The following is an 18,845-nucleotide window of genomic DNA, read 5'->3' on the forward strand; positions in this document are numbered from 1 at the left end:
GAACCATCATAATTTGGTCTATTGCTTCAAAGGAAATGAGACAAAACTATTCCAAATTAGTATAATGCCTGGGTTGTTATCTTCTCATATCTTTTCAATATCTGTTATGCAAATTCCTTTATTTTTTGTTGTTTTATTTTTCATTTATAAAAATAATTTTCAACAGTCATCTTTCTGTAACCTTTTGAGATCCACAATTTCTTACCTACCTCCCTTCCCTCCCCCCTCCCCATGATAGTTTATACATGTATGATCATTTTAAACATCGGATACCCTTTAAATTAAAATAGTCACTCGAGTGAAGCAACCCATCCTCTATATGACTTGGAATTTGAAATCTTCCTGGTCATTTCCTGAGATAAATTACTATGGAAGTTAGATAATGTCATATATCTCCCTGTTAATTATGCTAAATAGAAGTCATAGGTTAAAGGAGTATACAAAATGTTACATCAGATAGAAATGTAGCTTCATCTAACCAAGGGAGGATATATATATATATATATATATGTATATATATATATATATATATATACACACACACACACACATATATATATATATTATAGTATATATATATAGTATATAGAGAGATTTTGGTCTTATTGAGTCCTAGGTGATGAGCTTGAAGTCTACTCATCAATTCTTTTTAATTACCATTCATTAGAATTCAGTGATTAAATTTTGAACAGTCAAATGAATCAGTAACAAGTATAAGAAAGTACTACATGATAGAATATTTCTAAATATTTGCTTAATTAGGAATGTCAAAGAACATTGAATCTAAAATAGATTCCAGAGTTCATTTTTTTGTCTCTTTCTCTTATCCTCTTTCTTATTAAATTTCTATTTTCTCATCCTTCACCCACACTGTAATTAAGTCCCACCTAACATTTTTGTAGATACTTCACAAATATTAGTTACGTGAATGAAAAGACTTGCAAGTGATACCCTCATTGATGGTACTGGATAATCTGAACAAGTGAAAGACCTGAATACTCTTGTCCTAAATTTCTACCAAATCATCAAGATATTTATGTTATAGTAAAAAAGAATAATCTCAGGATTCTATACTAGAAAATTACTGATTACATTAGTATATTCAAACTAATCTGTTTAAGAAAATTAAGTCAAGAAACTTGCTGACTGTCCTCCAATTTAGTTTCTAGAATGGGGTTTGGATTGCCAGAATCAAAACTCAGAAAGGAGAATAAGCTATAACTCAACACATCTAAGAGAACCTTCATTTCTGTGCTAGGGTGGGATCCCTGGTTGGGATGAGTTTTCTCAGCGTGATATGATGTGGGTAGTGGACAATAGCAAGAGTCTTTGTTTCTTCAAATCGGTTGTGACCACAGTAGCATTGCAACAACTTTTTTTTTTAATTTTTATTAAAGATATTATTTGAGTTTTACAATTTTCCCCCAATCTTGCTTCCCTCCCCCCACCCCCACCCCACAGATAGCACTCCGTCAGTCTTTACTTTGTTTCCATGTTATACCTTGATCCAAATTGGGTGTGATGAGAGAGAAATCATATCCTTAAAGAGAACAGAATTCTCAGAGGTAACCAGATCAGACAATAAGACATCTGGGTTTTTTTTTTTTTCCGAATTAAAGGGAATAGTCCTTGTACTTTGTTCAAACTCCACAGCTCCTTATCTGGATACAGATGGTACTCTCCTTTGCAGACAGCCAAAAATTGTTCCCAATTGTTGCGTTGATGGAGTCCTTCAAGGTTGAACATCACTCCCATGTTGCTGTTAGGGTGTACAGTGTTTTTCTGGTTCTGCTCATCTCACTCAGCATCAGTTCATGCAAATCCCTCCAGGTTTCCCTGAAATCCCGTCCCTCCTGGTTTCTAATGCAACAACTTTTTGAATTGATCTGATTATTATATTTTTAAAGACACCTCATAGAATCAAAGTTCATTTATTCCTGTCCTGTTCAGAATACTATTTATTAACCACTTAATTTGCAAATCTTGTGACATTGCTCCCCAGGGATCTGTCTCTACATTTCACCTGTTTAAGAGGTTGTTTCACAGGCTTCCTATAAGCTGAAAATGTTGTTTTGTTAAACAGAGATCTTTATTTTTCCAGTGTCTTATTGGCAGATTAGAAGTTTAGTGGAATAGTGTGAAATAGCTGAACATCAGGCCAGGTTTTGTTTGATCTGTGAACTTGGGCATTGGGTCTAAAATAAGATGTGGATGCACTCTCAAATTAAAGTGATAAGAACAGTTGTGTTTTTTCTTAGTGTAAAGTTTTGAGAAAGGAGTGAATGTAACACTGGTATAGTGGATTAAGATTTTCTGTTTGTCAAGTTTTCTTAAAAACTTGGGAATTTTTAAAAAATTGTTATCAAAACTGATTCAAAAATTTGCAGAAGGTTAGGTATTTAATATACCAAAGGTAGCTGTCTTTATTTCTCATGGGTGAGGATAAATTTTGGTGGTGAAGAATGCAGTAATTTGCATGAAATGTCTTATCAGCTACAATCAAGAGAAAAGAAGGGGGGGGGGAAGAACAAAAGATAACAAAGAGCGGCTCAGCTACCACTTTTTACTGTTAACATCCTGACTAACTGATGCAGATGTATTTAAGATAGAATTGTGTTTCTATGGGAAAATGGATTAAAAGTTAAACAGATATCTCAAACAGCAAATAATCATTTAAAGAGTTTGCACAAAAAAACAATCTTATGCAGCACATCCAATTAGTTCTATAATACTGACATTCTGACTAGTTTTTTTAACTACAACTTTCAAAATGCCAAACTCATCAGATTCAATCAGTTGGCTGAATTTGGATATTAGTATCAGATGTTGATAACATAGTTTGCATTTAGGTGATGCCATAGTTAGAGTATCAGTCCTAGAGTCAGGAAGATGCTTCTTTGTGAGCTCAAATCTGGCTTCAGACACTTACTAACTCTATGACTGTACAAGTCACTTAACCAGTTACCTCAGTTTCTTCATCTGTCAAATGAGCCAGAGAAGAAAATGGTAAACCACTCCAGTATCTTTGCCAAGAAAACCCCAAATAGGGTCACGAAGAGTCAGGTATGACTGAAAAACATCTAAACAATAAAAGCAACAAGATATAACAAGATTCTTAAAGTGGTTATAGTATATGATTACCTAGGTTTGGGGCTCCTGAAAGATGTTTTTCTAGGCTAAAATATGTTAAAAGAATGCATGTTTGATACACTGGTTATTTACACTCTGCATTCAGAGTGACAAGGTGGTTATCTAAAGAGAAAGCTTTGAGAAAAGCTTTTCGGTGTTTTAAAGATTCACTGAATTCATTATCTTTGATCAAAGTATCATCACCTCTGTTTCAATGGAAAAGATTTTGTTTTTGATAAGAAATATGAGGTTAGACTATGAAAAGAACCACCTGAAAATTTGTAACCAGTTGTCTACCTATAGACAAAATAAAAGCTGGGGTTTTTTTTTCATTTTAATAAGAAAAAAGCTTAATCAGATATTTTACAAGTATTTTCTTTTTTTTTTCAAGGCAATGGGGTTAAGTAACTTGCCCAAGGTCACACAGCTAGGTTATTATTAAGTGTCTGAGGTTGCATTTGAACACAGGTCCTCCTGACTCCAGGGCCAGTACTCTATCCACTGTACCACCTAGCTGCCCCCAATCAGATATTTTAAATTAAAATACTTTTTCTCATATTAAAACCTCCCTCATTTAGAAAAAAAGCATATAGAAATTCAGGTAGTAAATATCATTTTAAGTAATAGACTATTCCAGAAAATATTTATGTAGCTTTCAGAAAATTAAGTTTAAGTTGGTAACAAGGGATTGGACCCTCTTTCCAGCTTTTTTGTTTTTCTTCCATGTTAATATTTTCTGTATTCTACTGAAGAAAATTTTGTTATGAAATGAATCACCAACTATCATCTGATTACCCTTAAGAATAAACTTCAGAGTTAATGATGACAGCTATCTCTTTTTGCTGTTAGGGGATGCAAAGAAAGTCACATCTATGAATATTAAACATCTAGAGGCTGCAGAGTTTATTGCTTCACCAAGCAATAATATCTGTGTGGTGCAGTGGGTAGAGTGTCAGACTGGAGTCAGGAAGATATCTTCCTGAGTTCAAATGTGACTTCAGCACTTGTTAGCTCTGTGACCCTGGATAAGTACCTGTTTGCCTCAGTTTTCTTTTATGTAAAATAAGCTGGGCAAAATGGCAAACCACTCTAGGATCTTTGCCAAGAAAACTCCCAAATGGGGTCACAAAGACTGAAGGAGAAGGAATGTTGAATTTTCTTTTCCAATTTTTTAGTAGGAAGTAAGTAGAAAGTAAAAAAAATTAGATACTTAATTTAATATTTTAATTTTACTCATGGTGAATGTGACTAAAGTAAAAATTAAATGGTTTTTTAAGAAAATCATTTCATATTTGGGAATAAAATAATTATAGGGTACTACACAAAATCAAGGGTATGTGGCGTTCAAATAACAGCCCAGACACTTACTAGATATGTGACCTTGGGCAAATCATTTGACCTCTATGTGTCTCAGTTTCCTCATCTATAAAATGAGGAGGTTGTGCTAATTGAACTTTCATATCCTTTACAACTCATAATCTATGAACAAGTATATATATCTTTACAATACCCAGACTCCAAATATAAACTAATTTTCATTAAAATAATTTAATCATCTATTATTTTATATCAGTCCTAACAAGATAGCAAAAATATTCTCTACATATTGAAAAGATTAAGCTGTTGAATTGTAAATGAATCATATTCATGAATGCATGTTTCTTTGCAATTGAAAGATAATATAGTTATCTTTAAAAAAACAAATTAATCTATAATGTCTGAAGGAAAGGCTAAAAGGAAGGAAAAAAAGAAAAAAGAGTTTTCCAAACTTGAGGTGGCCAATAAACTTAATTTTGATTCCTGAGAAAATTCTGGGATAGGTTATTGAAATGATGGTTGACAAACATTTAGAAAGGAGGCAAGGATCTCAAAGAATAGAGCGTGTCAAATTGACCTCATTTCTTTTTTTGACAAGCTTACTAGATAGGTGGATAAGGGAAATGTTTAAAGATTTAGTTCACCTAGATTTCAGCAAAACTTTTGCTAAAGTATCTCAGAGTATTCTTTTGGAGAAGATGAAAAATATATGGATTAGACCATAATGCAAAAAGATGGATTTAAAACCATTTGAGTAGCTAGATTCAGAAAGTTTTATTGATAGTTCCATATCAGCATATCATATAATCTATAGAGGTGAAATGAAGAAATCTGGGCTTGACTCTGTGCTGTTTAACATTTTTATCAATGACTAGAATAAAGATATAGACAACATGCTCATCAAATTTGCAAATGACACCAAACAAGAAGGTAGAGCTGTTGTGTAGCATAACAGAGTATCCAAAAAGATCTTGATAAGTATTAGATCATCGAACTGAGTCTAATTTAAAAAAAAATTCAGTGGGGATATGCAAATGCTTTACTTGTACTTTTACAAGTATAAAATGTGAAAAACATAGGTAGACAACTATTGTTCTGAAAAGAATCTTGGGTTTTTAGTGTACTTGTGTGTACTCCAAGTTCTAAATGAAACAGTAGTGTTGTGACAGCCACAAAAGCCAATGAAGCTTGCTTTTTCAAGGTGTAGGAGGCAGGAGGAAGAGAAAGATCATTTAAAAAAAATTAATTGAAAGTCAAAAGAAAAACAAAAGGAATGTAAATTTGGGTTACATTAAGAGAAACAGCAATCACTTCCAGGAAGGGAGAGGTAATAATCTCACTTTACTCTGCCATCATCAGAATTCACTTGGAGTACAGGTTTGGGCACTGTGGCTTAAGAAAGCTATTGATCATTTACAAAGTATCACTATAGTAAATAGCATTAAATCTATGTCTTATGAGGCAGCTAAGTGGCACAGTGGATAAACCAAAAGACCTGGGTTCAGGGAGACTTGAGTTCAAATATGGTCTCAGATAGTTACTAGCTGTCTAACTGAGCAAATCATTTAACTGCTGTCTATCTTAATTTCCTTGTCTATAAAATGAGGGAAACTAACAGCACTTAACTCCCAGGTTTGTTATGAGGATAAAATGAATTAATATTTGTAAATCAGTTCACAAACTCTGAAAAGTATAAATGCTAGGATGATGATGATAGGATTGGACTGATAATATTTTGCTTGAAGTAAAGAAGATTCTGGGAAAGCATGAGTACTCTATTCAAGTATTTGAAAGGCATTGTAGAAGAGGGACTACATTTACATCATTTAGCCTCGAGAGGAAAACTCAGAGCAGTTAGCAGGATCATAGAGAAATTTTCTAACATTTAGACTGCCCAAACACAGAGTGGGCTGCCTGGAGAGGGGATAATTAATTAATTAATGTTTGTCCTTCATTCTCAAAGAAGGCCACATCATCAGGGAGCTGATGCCATGACAAAGTACATGAATTGGATTTGAGTGAGGGGTATACTGTGCTAAGTCACCAGCTTCACTTTCTCCCCTCCAGAGCCATCTGGGTTCAGTGCCCAAATATGAGTCAGGATGACTAGAGATGGCCCTGGGATGTGGAGCAATCAGGGTTAAGTGACTTGCCCAAAGTCACACAGCTAGGAAGTGTCAGAGGCTGCATTCGAACTCCAGTCCTCCTGATTCCAAAACCAGTGCTCTGTCCATGGTGCCTTCTAGCTGCACCTTCCTGAAGATCTTCAGACAGAGTCTGGATGACTTCACTAGTTTTGGGCTATGTGTTAGTATATAAGGATAGAAATAGAGGCTTCTGAGGGCCCTTCAGGTTCTCAAATTCTGTGATTATATTTGCCAGATGCCATGCTAGGAAATGGATATACAAATATAAAAGGGAATCAGTCACTTTTCTTGCTGAGTTTACATTCTGTTGGAAGAAATACAAACATAAAGAGAAAAATAAAAAGAAATACAAAGTAGATTTAAAATAATTTGGGGGTGCTTGCTTCAGCAGCACATATACTAAAATTGGAACGATACAGAAAAGATTAGCATGGCCCCTGGGCAAGGATGACACGTGTTCCATATTTTTTTGCTTTCTGTGGAGGTCAGGGAGGGAGGTAAGATTGGGGGGGGGGGGGGGGATTGTAAAACTCAAAATAAACAAAATCTTTAATTTAAAAAAGAGAAGTAGAAAAAGTAAAATAAAATAAAATAAAATAATTTGGGGGCAGGGAGCTGCCATCCGGGGGATGGTAAAAAGACTTCCTATAGGGGTAGCACTTGATCTGAATTTTAAAGAAAGCTAGGGATTTGATTAGGTAGAAGAGGAAGGCATCTTGAATGATTTCTAACTCATAGCAGACCATTAGAAAAGCTGTTTCTTTGTTTCAAAGAGATGCTTGATCATTAAAAGTCCTGTGCAATTTCCCAAGTGGTCTCTGAGATTCAGTCAGTCAGCACCAGTGAAGACAAATGAGTTAAAGGAAGGGTAGGCTTTGGACCACACCCAAAAGTTATTCAAGAGGTCTACTCCATATGTACACCAAGCATAGACATTTTGAACTGTATTTTACTCCAACCACAAATAAATAAATCAGCATAATAAGTAAAAATACTTTCAGAAGACTGAATGCATCATGTTGTTCCTCACATACATATATTGCTTCCTGAACTTATGATCTCATTGATGTAGGTACTACCTCTAATGGCATAGCTGATAGCAAGTCTGTGGCTTTATATCTTCTATTATTCTTGGCCAAGGTCCCCACAGAATTCTCTCCTTCCTCATCTTCACCTACTAGTTTCTTTTAAGTCTCAGCTAAAATCCTACCTTAACCAAGATACCTTTTCTGGTTCCCCTTAATGTTAGTGACTTCCCTCTGAGATTATTCCAACTAATCCTGTATATATCTTTTTTGTACATAGTCGTCTGCATGTTGTCCCCTCCTTGTCTTCCTCCCATTAGATGATGAGATCCTTGAGGGCAGGGATTGCTTTTAATCCATTTTTGTATTCCTCCAATCCTTAGTCTAATGTCTGGCTCGTGATTGGTGCTCATAAATACTTGCAGATTTAACATGATTTGATAGAGTCCAGCTAACATGATGAGGACCTTCATCTAGATCACAAGTTTTGTTTTGTTTTGTTTTTAGGTTTTTGCAAGGCAAACAGGGTTAAGTGGCTTGCCCAAGGCCACACAGCTAGGTAATTATTAAGTGTCTGAGACCAGATTTGAACCCAGGTACGCCTGACTCCACGGCCAGTGCTTTATCCACTACGCCACCTAGCCACCCCAATCACAAGTTTTTAACTTGGGTTCTGTGAACTTATTTTTTTTAATATTTTGATAACTATTTCAATATCATCTATTTCCTTTGTAATCTTATGTATTTTATATTATACATTTAAAAACATTCTTCTGAGTAGTTTATTGACTTCACCAGATTTACTATTGAAGAAGTCCATGAAACACCAAGAAATTAAAAATCTTTCTTCTTTAATTTTTGACATTTTATGGGTAATAATAGAGCATACTAACTATCCATCTATTGTCTTTCTCTGTATCAATTCTAGGCCCATTCACTGTCCATCTGCCATGTCAAAACAGGACATATTGTTAATGGTCAAGAACTATAGACTGTCTATCTATTTGAATCTCATAATGTAGACCAGTGATATGAAACTGAAAAAAAAATTAGTCACCAAACTATGGTTATAAGGATTCCTGCAGGTTTCAAATTGATTTGTTATTTTTTTTGGTTTTTTGGTTAAGTGGCTTGCCCAAGGCCATACAGCTAGGTAGTTCTTAAGTGTCTGAGACTGCATTTGAACTCAGGTCTTTCACCCTCCAGGGCAGTGCTCTATCCACTGTGCCACCTAGCTGCCTCTCAAATTGATTTAATTTTAAAATATAATATTATCTGTTATATTATAATTTTGTTTATTTTGTTAAATATTTCCAAATTGTATTTTAATCTGATCCAGGCTATACTCAAGAATGTCATGGACTATGTATACCCCATGAGCTTAAATATTAAATATATTTCATCTATTGCCTTATTTTGAAGGCAGTTATTAAAGAGAGAATTCAAGTTGTGAGTCACCCAAGGGTCAATGGAGAGAGCCATGGGTACGCAGAAATAGACTGAAGCATATGAACAATGAAGAAATATTTAAATTTTTTAAAAGACAATATCAAGGAGAAGTATGACTGGAAAAGGTAAGCCAGCATTGTAAACTGTGATTGTGAGGTCTTTATGAGCAGAATTCAGTTTTTTGCCTTCTTTTTGTCTCCAGAACTTGGGACAGTGCCCTTAAGAAAGATTTATTGACTTTCATTGATACATTTGAAATTTCACATCATCTAGAGGAATCAACCCTTCTTTGGAGGATTTTTTTGAATACTTGAATAAGAGTAGCCCAGGATGAGAAGGTGTAGATAGGCTATAAATGATAACATTAGCAGAAGCACCCACAGCAATGAGATCACAAATCCACTGATATATATGCAAAATATTATGATTTGTACATTCTACCAAAAAGTGTATTATCTGTTCTAGATTCATGCTGTTTATTGCTGCTAAAACTAAAAAAAAAAAAAAAAAAAAAAGGATCAAAATGGATATATTTGGTACACATATGGAACAGACCCTTTGCCATAAAAAACTTCTGGGTTTGGTCCAGGGCCTGCCTTTCCTGCAACTCATTTGTCTTCACTGGTGCTGACTGGATGGATCTTAGAGACCTTCCTATGTGGGAGAGTTAAAAGTTCATTGAACAGCTGGAAAAAAGACTAAAATAAAATGTACAATAGAAAAATACCAGAAGCAGAGGTAGAAAGAAAGTGTTGGTAATTCCAAGGTAGCAACGGTGAGGAGATTCAAGGTAGAACATAATGTTCTTTCCTCCATATCTATACATTACACAAAACAAGTACTTATTCATTAACTACTATGCCCAAGTCATTATGCCAGACCTTGTGATCAAATGGAGTCAACTATTCATGATCATAGAGCTTACAGACTGTTTCATTGACATGAATGGCCCTTGGTACAATCTTGTCTCCCAGTACCAAGATTATCCAATTACTACCAGTTCTCCAACCATGAGGATATACTTCACATTGCTTTTTCCTAATGCTCTATCAAAACATTTAAGTATTCTATTTCCACCTCACTTAATCTGGGCAATTTATATTATTTATAAATATTCATCCATTTTGCTTAAATTGTGAAATTTGGAGGGGGGTATATAATTCAGAAAATAGTTCCTAACAATTGTTTTAACTTCCTCTTTATTGGTGATGAATTTACCTCTTTCATTTTTAATACTAATAATTTGACTATGTCCTTTCCCTTTTAAAATTCATTTAACTAATTTTTTATTTTGTTTGGTTTTTGTCCCATAAAACCAGCTCCTAGTTTTATTGGTTCAATGGTTTTCTTACTTTCCTTAGATTTTCAGAATTTCTGCTTTGGAGTTTAATTGGGGCTTTTTAATTTGTTCTTTTTCTAGTTGTTTTAATTACCTGCCCAATTCATTGATCTGTTCTTTTCTCTAGGAAAAGCTTTAGCATCCTATAAATTTTGATGATTGTCTTATTATTATTTTAATTTTCTTTAATTAAATTATTGATTATTTTATGATTTGTTCTTTGATCCATTCATTCTTTAAGATTAGATTTTTTTAGTTTCCAATTAATTTTTAATCTTTCTTCAAATGGGACAAATTTAATCTGTCCTGAATCTACAGTCAGGAAGAGCTGAATTCAAATTTAGCCTCATACTTAATAGCTGTCAAACCCTAGGCAAGCTACTTAGCTTCCATTTGCCTTAGTTTCTTCATATATGAAATGGATATTATAATAATCGCACCTACCTCCCAGGGTTTTTGTGAAGAATATGATAGTATTTGTAAAGTGTTTTATACACATTATATACATATATAAATGCTAGATATTACTACTAGTCAGTAAGCATTTGTTAAGTAACTGCTATGTGCTGCTGCTGCTTAAGTTTGCCCTACATTCTTGAAGAAGATCATGACTTCAGGGAGGTGATACCACGACATGCATGTGAATTGGATGGGGGGGGGGGGGGCTGTGCTAAGTCACCAGCCTCACTTTCTTCTCTGGAGCCATCTGGGTCCAGTGGCCAGATGTGAATCAGGATGATTTGAGAACCTTGAATGGGAGGTAATCAGGATTAAGTGACTTGTACAAGGTCATACAGTGAGTAAGAGTCAGGAGCTAGTATTAGAGGTTGGATTTGAACTCAGGCCCTCCTGACTCCAGGGCCAGTGCTTTATCCACTATGCCACCTAGCTGCTCTACTGAATTTATAATGACCCTGCAGATAGCAAAAGGGCTTTTGTCCCCATTTCACCAATGTGAAAATAGTCAGAGAGGCTAAATGACTTGCCCATCATCACACTGCTAGCAAGTGCCTCTAACCTATCATGTTCTCTTTTGGTCTTCTCTTCTCCAGAAGATAAACCAGTGAAAGCAACTACTATTAGAGGATTTCTGAGGGTTTGGGGGTACACTAGTAATGATTTTCTTGGCCAGCCTGTGATAAATTAATAGCCATGGAAAGCCTCAAGTTAGATTTTCTCCTCACAACACATCTTCAGATGAGGAAAGTGAGATGATAATAAAAGTAGCAAAAAGAAGAAGGGCATAAATTAGACAAAATAACTGCAAAAGTTGGGGGGGGAGAAGGTAGGGAAAACCTGGCATGTGCTAACTATAATTCTTATACTTTTCCATAATGTCCTACGTCCAACTACCTGCTGTAGGCCAGCAGGAGAGATGATGAGAAAACATGTCTGAGGTGGATGGGGGAATGAAAGCAGGAAATCCCAGTAGCTCTCCCCCAGACACTCCAAATACCTTTAAATTAATGACTCTAGTCAAATTCTAGAATGGCAAAATCCACAGAAAGACTGAATGAAATAATTTTCCAGCCCAAGACAACTTGGAAAATCCAAGGGAAGAGTCTGTTACACTGGAGTTGGAAAGGACCACAGCACAGCCCAAGGCACACCATGCAAACCAGCTCCAGCCATCCAGGAACAGCCCGTGGGGCACCTAGTTCCCTGTGATGCCAGGGTCCATGGCACTGGTGGCAATTTCTAGACCTCTCAGCCCAGGGATTGCCAAGAAAAACTTGCAAGGTCACCAGGAAAGCTCTGCCTTACCAGAGTTGAGTGTGGAGCCCTGTGCAGGCTTCAGCACAGACCCGGTTCCAGGGGTCCGGGAAGCCACCTAGCCAAGAGTCACTTAGTAGCTGCTTCCAGAGTGCTCAGCCCAGGAATGGTAAGGGGGTTAGGGGAGATTGCAGAGAGCTCTGTGCTATCTCCAAGGCAGAACTCTATTTCTTTGCCCATGCTCAAATCCAGGTCACAGTCTGGGGGCCCCAGTCCTAGGAAAAAGAGCTTTACTGCCTTAGTGGAGCAGGAACCCTCCCCACAATTCCAGAGCAGAGGTCTTTTGCTTGTGGTCATCTCCAGACCAGAGCACAGGCCAGGAGAGGAGTCAGAGTCTTTCATAAAGCCTTGAAAGTATTGAGGTCCATGGGTGGGGGGGTATCCCTGAAAACAGATACAAAAACCCTTAAAATCTTGGGACAGTACCTCCTCTACCCTGGAAGCAGAATCCACCTTAACAAAGAGTTAAAATCAAGTCATAGACTGGGGAATTGAGCAAACAACAGAAGAAAATAAAAAATCATAGACAATTACTTTGGTCCTATGGAAAATCAAAAGACATTCAGAAGATAAAATCAAAGCTTCCATATGAGAGTAGAGTCAAGATGTTAGAGTAAGTCAAAGCTTCTGTATCCAAAATCTCCCAGGAAAATATGAATTGGTCTCAGATTATAGAAAAGCTCAAAATAAGAGTTTGAAAATCCTGTAAGGGAGGTAGAGGAAAAATTGGGAAGAGAAATGAGAGAAATGTGAGAAAACCATGAAAACCAAGTCGCAGCTAGGTGAAGGAGATACAAAAAGATACCAAAGAAAATAACATCTTAAAAACTAGTGAAGATCAAATGGGGGAAAAAAAGCAATCCAAAGGACCAATGAGGAGAAGAATACCTTAAAAAGCAGTATTGGCCAGATGGAAAAGGAGATACAAAAGCTCTCTGAAGAAAATAATTCCTTCAAATGTAGAATGGAGCTAAGGGGAAGCTGATGACTTTGTGAGAAATCAAGAAACAATAAAACAAAACCAAAAAAATGAAAAATTAGAAGAAAATATGAAATATTTCATTGGAAAAAAAGAACAGACCTGGAAAACAGACCTGGGAGAGATAATTTTAAAATTTTTGGGTGGGCTACCTGAAAGTCATGACCAGGAAAAGAGCCTAGACTTCATTTTCCAAAAAATAATCCAGGAAAATTGCCCCAATATCTTAGAAGTAGAAGGTAAAATAGAAATTTAGGGAATCTACTGATCACTTCCTGAAAGACATGCCAAAATAAAAATTCCCAGGAATATTATAATCAAATTCTAGGACTCCCAAGTCAAGGAGAAAATATTACAAACAGCCAGAAAAAAATAATTCAAATATTGTGGAGCTACAGTGAGGATTACAAAGGATTTAGCAGTTCCTGCAACAAGGGCAAGTAGGGCTTGGAATATATTTCAGAAGGCAAAAGAGCTTGGATTATGACCAAGAATCAACTACTCGGGAAAACTGAACATAATTTTTGGGGTAAAAGATGGCTACTCAATGAAATAGGAGACTTTCAAACTTTACTGAGGAAACAGAGCTAAATAGAAATTGATTTTCAAGTACAGAACTCAGGTGAAACATAGAGAGGATGGATGGAAAGGACAAATTATGAAGGATTTAATGATGTTGAACTGCTTGTATTCCTACATGGGGAGATGATACTGAAAACTCATATGAACCTTCTCATTTATTAGGGCAGTTAGAAGAGCATATATAGACAAGGTACAGGAGGGAGTTGAATTTGAAGACATAATATAAAGATGGAATTAATGGACAAGAAAGGAATGTACCAGGAAAAAGGAAAAGGAGAGGTAGAAAGGGCTATTTCACATAAAGGAGGCAAGAAAAAGCTTTTGCAATGGAGTGAAATGGGGGAAGGTGAGGGGGAATGAGAGAGCCCTTACTGTCATTGAAAGAGGAAATTACATACACACTTAATTGGGTATAAAAATCTATCTTACCCTAGAGGTAAAGCAAAGAGGAAATAGGGAGAGGTGTGGTTAGTTTTTTTAAAAATTATTTATTTTGAACTTTACAATTTTTCCCCTAATCTTGTTCCCCTCCCCCAACCCCCCACAGAAGGCATTCTGTTAATCTTTACATTTGTTTCTATGGTATACATTGATTTAAGTTGAATGTGATGAGAGATAAATCATATCCTTAAAGGAAAAAAATAGAGCATAAGAGAACAAAATTACATAAAATAACGATTTTTTGAAAATTAAAAGTAATAGTCTTTTGGTCTTTGTTTAAACTCCACAATTCTTGCTCTGGATACAGATGGTATTCTCCATCTCAGATACCCCCAAATTGTACCTGATTGTTGCAGTGATGGAATGAGTAAATCCATTAAGGTTGATCATCACTCCTATGTTGGTGTTAGGGAATACAATGAGGGAGAGAGAATAGAATAGAATAGAATAGAATAGAATAGAATAGAATAGAATAGAATAGAATAGAATAGAATAGAATAGAATAGAATAGAATAGAATAGAATAGAATAGAATAGAATAGAATAGAATAGAATAGAATAGATGGGGTTTGGGGGGATTAGATGGAAGGAAATACAGCTAGCAGTAGCAACTGTGGAAAAAATATTGAAGCAATTTCTCTGATGGATTCAATGATAAAAAATGCTACCCAGCCCAAAGACTTCTGAATATAGACTGAAACTCACTTTTTTTTCTCTCTCACTTTATTTATTTGTTTTTGAAGTTTTTCTTTCTCTGTGTATGTTTGAGGGGAGAGGGTTATGTTTACTTTTACAACATGACTATTGTAGAAATGTGGGAAAAAAGATATTCAAAAAAAATTAAAACATGTTTGATAGCTAATCATAAGCTATCAAAAATCAAACACTGTGTTTTTTAAAAGTATTTCATTTTTCCAATTACATGTAAAATAATTTTAGCATTAATTATTTTAAATTTTGAGTTCCAAATTTTCTTCCTGTTTCTCTCACCTCTTCCCTCCCTAAGATGATGATAAGCACTTTAATAAAGATTATATATTAACATTTATTTTAAAATTTTTTTGAGTTCCAAATTTTCTCTCTCCTTCCCTCACAACCACCCCTCTCTGAGACAGTAAGTAATATGATGTAGGTTTTAGTATTCAATCATGAAAAATATATCACCTTATTAAACTGTGAAAGAAAACACAGATCCAAAGGGGAAAAAAAACCATTAAAAAAAAGTGAAAATTGGTATACTTTAAATCTCTCTTCAGACTCCATCAGATCTTTCTCTAGAGGTGGATAGCATTTTTCAAAAGGAGTCCTTTAGAAATTTCTTGGATCATTGTATTGCTGAGAATAGCTAAGTCCTTGACAATTTATCATTGAACAATATTGCTGTTCTTATGTTCTCTTGACTGCTCACTTCACTTTGTATCAATTCATGTAAATTTTATCAGGTTTTTCAGAAATTCAACTCAAGCAGTATATTTCATAACTATCTTTATAAATTTTCCTCCCAAGGAATTGGGAGCCAGGAGTTATCACAAAAACAACTGTGTTTGTTTAACACATTCTGCTGACAAAACATCTTACCCAAGTTATCTCTTTTCTTTCTGAAAATTGTTATCAGTTTAAATGTATTTATATTCATATTCTAGATTTGGAAACTGAAACTCAAAAAGATTCAATAGATTGCTCCATAAAAGTAGTGTTTTCTAACTCTAAATCCAATGTTCTTTCCATTCTATCATAGAGAATCATCCTCTTCAATGCTACTGCCAATATTTTATAAATACTGGTGAAAATGATCAAGAATAGTATTGAAAGGAAAAACAAAATTCATAAAGGCAATGTCTGAGGAATTCTGAAGAAAAAATATCAGGGGAGGTGTCATAGAAACATAGACTTAAAATAAAAAAGACCTAAGGGGCTATCAAGTTCAACCTTTTCATTTTACAGATGGAGAAATTGAGACATAGAGAAGTTAAGTGACTTACTCAGGGTCTCATAGTTAGAAAGTTATCAGAGGTGAGATTTGAACTCAAGCTTTCCTTATTCTAAGCCCAATGTACTATCCACTATATCATATTTTCTCCTGATAATATTGGGTGGAATTTGGGGGTGATCATTGATCTATGACCCTTGAGATTAGGGGATTTTTTTGTTTACTTTGTAGTTTGGCTTTTTTTTTTTGGTTTTGGCACTAAACTTTTAGGTGCATCTCCTTCCCTTTCCTTTTCCTACCTCTCAGCAAATACCTGAAATAGACAAAATTTAAAAGAGAGACAAAATTTAAAAGAGGGTACTCATAGAGATTACCTTTCCCATGCCTTAAAGATATTCCTATATATGAATAAGACTGGGAATTTTATAAGAAGTTATGTTTAAACCTTCAAACTTGTTAAATATTAATGATTCTTGTCCCACAAATCCTTTACTAAAACTTGAAGCAAGAAACTCAGAGAGAGTGTTTCTGGAGATGGTAGAATATAATGGGTCCTTGGCAATTTTTTTTCTTATAAGTCTGATATTCAACAGTGAGTATATCTGCTTCTCATTTTTAATGTTGTTATCAATTAATCAACAAAATGTATTAAGTATGTCAGACACTGTGCTAAGTAAGCCCTAGGGGATATGAAGAAAAAATAAAAATTAGCCCCTACCCCCCAAGGATGAAAGTTTCAATTTGGTGACAAAAGTCACAGAGTTATGAGTGGTGGTTGAATCAATCTCTGTGAGTTGCTTATTCTTTTTCTGACTATTTCTGGGAAAATGAGAAAAAGAGCAATAAGTACTAGAGGGAGTGTCTTTTGAAGAGTGCTGGGTCTTCCATTCAAAGGAGAAGGACATACTACAACAAGAAGTTGTAGTGCCAGGAATCTGAAAAGGTATAAAATAAAAAGATCTAAACTGAAGGAAGCCTCTCTTTAAAGATAGCTCAGAACTTTTCAGCTAATTTCATTTTCCCTCAGCTGTGCTATTTGCTTTTGTATCCAGAGTCTAGATGCTTTCTACAGAGATTAATTCAGCTTTGAAATTCAGTACTTTCTCAGCAACCTCTGTTGCCCTCTCCCTTCTAATGGGATATCTTGAGGGGTAGAACAATGAACTCTTCTCAAAATCTCCCTTTACTGAGGCTAAAAATTTTCCAGTTAGTTTTATTTGAGCAATGTCTTCCCCATTCCAGTAAAATCTCCTTCAGAGGAAGAATTGTCTTTTTCTAATTTATATCTCTAGTGTTTAGCCCAGTGCCAGGCTACTTCTCTTCCAGTGGTCAAATACATCTAATTCCTGTTCCCCTTAAGCCTGTGATTCAGAGCTACCCATTAGGTGAGGTAAAAATTCTTTTACTTTGTTACCTTCTGCTGTAATCTCATTTCTTACCACTGTATCCTTACACAAAAAGAGTTTATCTGTTCAAGATCCTTATTCTTAGAGAAACAAAGTACCTGTGATTCCAAAATCTCAAATATCTGGTACCAAGTGACAGGTTTCTGGTATACTTCTTCCTCCGCTATTTTGGGATGAAGTTAGAAAGCTTAGGGTGGGTATAAATTCAATCTGACTAGGAACATTTGAGTCCATTTGCTTGGGAACTCATAAACCCTGACTAAACTCTCTGCTCACCCTATCCATTCTCTGCTAACTTTACCTACTCTACCCCCTGCCAAAACTCTTGTTTCTATGTTTGCCAGTCTTTTGATGACAGGGTGTCTTATTGGCATCTTCCTTGTCAGGTTTTGAGTTAAGCACTGGAAATGTAAATAAGAAAAAGACAATTCCTCCTCTGAAGGAAGTTAGTCTTGAACAGGAAAGATAATGTTCAAATAAATTAACTGGAAAAGTTTGAACCCTCAATAAAGGGAGATTTTGCAAAGAGTTTATTGCTCTCCCACTTGGAGTTGGTCTTCTACTGCTTATTATAGCCTATTACCTGGAACCTTATTCAATTCAACTCAACAAGTAATCATTTAATGTCAATTCTAGGCACTGGAAACACAAAAACAACTAAATATACCTTCAAGATGCTTACATTTTACTGGATCATTTAAGAAAACTTCCAAGAAGTATTGAAAAGAAAAAGAAAAAAAAATCAGTACAATGCACAGGATACCAAGGGAAAGGAAGGGAAGAGAATACAAATTCATTAAGCACCCAATTTGTGCCACATACTGTGTTAAGCACTTTTAACAAATGTTCTCATTTAATCTTCACAAGAACTTTTAGAAGTAGGTGTTGTTATTATTATTATTATTATTCCCATTTTACAGTTGAGTAAACTGATGCAAAGGTTAAGTGACTTATCCAAAAACATAATTAGTAAGCGTACAAGGTCAAATTGGAACTTGTGTTCTATGAGATACATTCAATACTAGCAAAGAAAGACTAAATTCAACTCGCCTAGAAGTGCAGCTTTCAAATCTTAGAGTTCTAGCACTAAAGAGGATCTTAAAAGCAGCCGGAAGAAACAAATCATAGAATTATAAGCAACTGGGAAAACTTGTTCCTTAAACTTCTTCAAAAGGTGGAATTTAAATCCATCACTTCAACTGGAGGCAGTCCCAAGCCCTGGCCTCAGTCAGGTTCCATCCAACTCAGTGCAAAGGCCTCCAAGTTCCTGAAGTGTCATCATAGCCTGGGTACTTAAAGATGTCCCTCTTATATTCTTGGAATGCAATC

At 35.3% G+C, this 18,845-nt stretch overlaps 1 protein-coding gene, 1 non-coding gene and 1 pseudogene across 10 annotated transcripts in view; all 3 read left to right on the forward strand.

Moving 5' to 3' along the window:
* FYB1 (FYN binding protein 1) overlaps positions 1–18,845 on the forward strand; it is a 190,399-nt gene that overhangs the window by 90,657 nt on the left and 80,897 nt on the right. The gene's annotated exons all lie outside the window — the stretch shown is intronic.
* On the forward strand, positions 6,969–7,062 carry LOC141503655 (U6 spliceosomal RNA; annotated as a pseudogene).
* LOC141503873 (small nucleolar RNA SNORD109A) lies at positions 11,776–11,844 on the forward strand. Its single transcript, XR_012473157.1, has one exon. It is a non-coding gene; the product is annotated as a small nucleolar RNA SNORD109A (small nucleolar RNA).

This window comes from Macrotis lagotis, chromosome X (assembly GCF_037893015.1).
Source record: "Macrotis lagotis isolate mMagLag1 chromosome X, bilby.v1.9.chrom.fasta, whole genome shotgun sequence".
Lineage (NCBI taxonomy): Eukaryota > Metazoa > Chordata > Mammalia > Peramelemorphia > Peramelidae > Macrotis > Macrotis lagotis.